Genomic DNA, 3,502 nt, shown 5'->3' with positions numbered 1-3,502 from the left:
AAGGTGGGGGAGGGGACCAAAGCCAGGAAGCCTGGTGACAGCCATAGCTCCAAGAGCACATGGCCACACCAGAGTCTAGTAAGGCGATGGCCTGCTGGCCTCTTTGCATCCCTTGGCTTGTAGATAGATGACCTTAGTGTCTGCCTTCATCTTCACAGGGCATTCTCCCTGTGTGCATGTGTGTTTTGAAATTTCCCCTTTTAACAAGAACGCAGTCACACCAGACTAGGGCTTGCCCAAATTACCACATCTGAAATGGATCACCTGCAAAAATCTAGTCCCAAATAAGGTCATATTCATGGGTACTGAGGCTGATGACGCCAGTGTCTTTTTGGAGTCACAATTCTACCCATACCAGGCTATAAGAACAATGGAATCATTGTAGTCCATAGTACAGCGTTTCCAGCCTGATGGATGATAGTAACAAGAGATTTTAAAAATTGTATTTGAATGCAAAATGGGTACAAAGGTTTGAAATAAAGTATTTGGGGGAGGATATTTGCTTGTTCAGGTGTTTTTAAAAATGTGATTTGATTTACTAAATTTCCTAACCACTCTCTGACCATCTACTATGGGCTAGATGCCATGCAAGATACCAGAGTTACAAGACTAATAAGGCAGTTGCAATCTCCAGAATATCTAACAAACATTTAATTTTTTTTGGCTGAAAAATTTCCCTCTCAGTATGTGGAGAAATTAGTGTAACTTTGAGTTGGGAATCAATTCCAATCACCTAGACATAATTTACTTCTGATCATATAGAAAATTACTGAAAATTTAGGAGGAAGTGGCTGCCTCTTTGAGAGATCATTATAACGAGGGAAATTAGGTCTAATCAGACATATCCCCAGACTTTAAGAAAGAAAATTTTTAAAAACTCAGGGAAAAACAGTTATAATTCTAGGACCAAGTAGCACCAGGGGATGTTGGAACGTCTACACCGAAAACTTCACTCCACCTCTTGATAATATTCGCTATTCCATCTCTTGGTAATAATATCAATGTTTACTATATCTACTAGAACAATCTGGCCCAATGTCAATAAACATTTATTGAAATTGAATGAAATCTAACCACATCAGTTCAAAAGTCTATTAGGCATCCTCTTTCAGAGGTGCCTGCCAGATTGTCCATCTCCCTCAGAACCCCCAGGACATTGCCTTTCCTATCCAGCATTGAGGGCAGTATGGAACTTGTACACTTGTTGAATAATTATGATTGCAAGTTATCTGTTATTATACAAAAGAAGAGTAGCTAATGCAAAAAAAACATACAGCTGCAAATAGAACTCTCTGTTTAAATCAGATTTTCAGAATATAAAATCATATTTTGACATAAGATTTTGAAAGTGCGAAATTAGTTTCTGACATACAAAAATTTAAAGACATAAGCATTTAGTTGGTATTGGAAGCACTGCTGATGTGAGCATGTCTATGCACATGGCCAGGGTGATGATCTGCCTATTTCTGTAGGATTTTCAGTACTCTGACTGTCTCTAGTCTTATTATTTACTCTAAATCTCTCTTCCATGCTGTGGCCGTAGTGAGCCACCTGCCACGAGCATCTGGATCTATTAATCTCTTCTTTTCCGTGTCTTTCCTGTGCCTGCCGATGAAATGTTGACAATTCATCTCATGATCAGGCCGAGTCTCGAGGCCTACACTTTGTCTCTGGTCAAACTCAGCAACAGGCAGCAACATATGTTATCACTCTGCCTGTGTGCATACTCTTTCCTTTCTACCTTTCTTCACTTGGTTCCTGCATGCTCTTTCAGCAGCTGAGGAGTGTAGTAGGTGAAGTGATATTGGCACTTACTCTGTGGAAGGCAGTCATGGCCTTCTTCACTTGACTTTCTTCACTTGACTCAGTCTTACCTTCCAAGGTTCCAGAAAGCCTCCTGAATCCCCAACTGGATGGAGTACCCTACTCTGACTCCGCAGCATCCTAGGTCTAACTCCATAAAGTCATCAAAACCATCTCTTGCGGCCCAACCCCAGCAGAGGATACACTCTTTGAGGACAGGCACATAATTTTCCTGGGGGAAGAAGGCCTGCCCTGTGTCCTGATCTTCGGCATTCTCTGCAGAGTTCCCAAGGATAAGCAGGGCTCCCCTGCTGACTCTGAGGGTTCCTTAGCCGTTGAGGCCATCCGTCTGTTGAGGAAAACCTTCCTCAACCTTCTGGTGGCCTACGATGTCTACCTGTGCCCCTACACCTCCCCTGGTCACTGTGGGCTCCTGAATTAAAATGGAGAGTTTGGGGCTGAGGAGAGCTGCCAGTAGCTGATAGAGGTAGTACTGGCATATGCCAAGGCAGGACGTCAGGAAGGAGCCCCGTCGGACATGATGGATGGACACGTGGAAGCGAACAGGGAGGCCCTGATGGCACACGGATTTGGCAACAGGGTATCAGTGTTGAGTAATAGAGCCAAGTTTGCTTCCTGTTTCTATGGGTCTTTCTGGGATGGGGCTCAGTCACGCCCAGCTTTTGGAGACTGCTGCTGCTACCCGCTACCCCCTGGAGCACGAGGCCTGACCCTCCAAGAAATAGATGGATGGGAAGGAGCTGACATGCTCATGGTGAAGCAGGGAATGCCCTGACTGGACCTCATGCAGGAGGTCAAGGACAAGCACTGCAAGCTCCCTCTTGCTGGGTACCATGTCTCTGGAGAGTTTGCCAGGCTATGGCATGGAGCCCGGGTTGGGGCATTTGACCTTAAGGCTGCCATCCTGGAGGCTGTGACTGCCTTCCACAAAGCAAGTGCCAATATCACTTCACTTCACTCCTCAGCTGCTGAAAGAGCGTGCGGGAACCAAGGACTAGAACTTTAAAACATTCGTGCGTCCTTGGGTAAGTGAAAACCAAAGTAAATGCTGCTTTAGGAAAAAAAGTCTGCTGAACACAGAATCTGATCTGTAACATATCAGGTTTAATATATGCTGAATTTTAATGTGGATAATCAGGAGGAAATAAACTTTATGTGTCAAGGGAGCCACCATGCACACCATCAGTCAATGATTTGATTGGTAAGACTTGATAGGTCAAGACAAAGAAAGTATGAGTGCATGGTGGGCTTTCAGGATAGTCTATGAATGAGATGGATGACCTATGTAGTATCTATTAGAATGTCCTGGCCCAGTATAAAGGCTCCATAAACATGTGTTGAAGCTGAATGAAATCCAATTCAATCTTTTCTTCAGAAATGGCAACGTCCCTGGACTGGTGCTGGCAAAACCAAGGGACACAAGACTAGGTGCAGATGTAAGCAAAGTACAGCTACATGATATGATAAGTGTTACACGAATTTTCTGCTTAGTATGCCATAGGGTGCATACATAAAAGAGAAGGCGCAAGAGAGGATAAGTGGGCCGTTTTCCTGTTTTCTTTTTTTTTGAGTTGGAGTCTCACTCTGTCGCCCAAACTAGAGTGCAGAGGCACGCTCTGGGCCACCGCAGCCTCGACCTGCTGGGCTCCAGCGATCCTTCCGCCTCAATCTTCCAAGT

The 3,502-nt window shown here is 44.5% G+C and overlaps 1 pseudogene; it reads left to right on the top strand.

Annotated features, from left to right (window-relative positions):
* The window catches only part of LOC103256239, a 22,664-nt pseudogene extending 19,842 nt beyond the window's left edge, over positions 1 to 2,822 (top strand).
* The last annotated feature ends 680 nt before the right edge of the window (positions 2,823 to 3,502 follow it).

This window comes from Carlito syrichta, unplaced genomic scaffold, assembly GCF_000164805.1.
Source record: "Carlito syrichta isolate Samal-C Ts95f unplaced genomic scaffold, Tarsius_syrichta-2.0.1 Scaffold289143, whole genome shotgun sequence".
NCBI classification, from domain to species: Eukaryota; Metazoa; Chordata; class Mammalia; order Primates; family Tarsiidae; genus Carlito; species Carlito syrichta.
Note: the sequence above shows the minus strand (reverse complement) of the source record. Positions and strands in the feature narration are given on the sequence as shown.